This window comes from Penaeus monodon, chromosome 23 (assembly GCF_015228065.2).
Source record: "Penaeus monodon isolate SGIC_2016 chromosome 23, NSTDA_Pmon_1, whole genome shotgun sequence".
NCBI classification, from domain to species: Eukaryota; Metazoa; Arthropoda; class Malacostraca; order Decapoda; family Penaeidae; genus Penaeus; species Penaeus monodon.
The window spans coordinates 10,071,806-10,072,071 of record NC_051408.1 but is presented as its reverse complement, the minus strand read 5'-3'; positions in this window follow the sequence as shown (position 1 = coordinate 10,072,071).

The window sequence follows — 266 nt, the reverse complement described above, 5'->3', positions numbered from 1 at the left end:
TAAATTTTCCTACAATTCAATCTTTCGATCCCAGAAGCCCGAAATCTGCCCCCTTCCACCTCAATCTCCTTTTAACTCCCTCCCCTCCTTCTCTCCCTTATTCCCTTCCCCCCTCTTCTTTAAACCTCCACATTTCGTCTCCATATCCTCTTCTCCATCTCCCTTTTCCCTTTAAACCACCATCCTCTCCTTTTCTTCCTCTTCCTCTTTTCTTCTCCTCTTCCTTTCCCCTTCCCCTACTACCTTCCTTCTTCGTGTAAATTAAG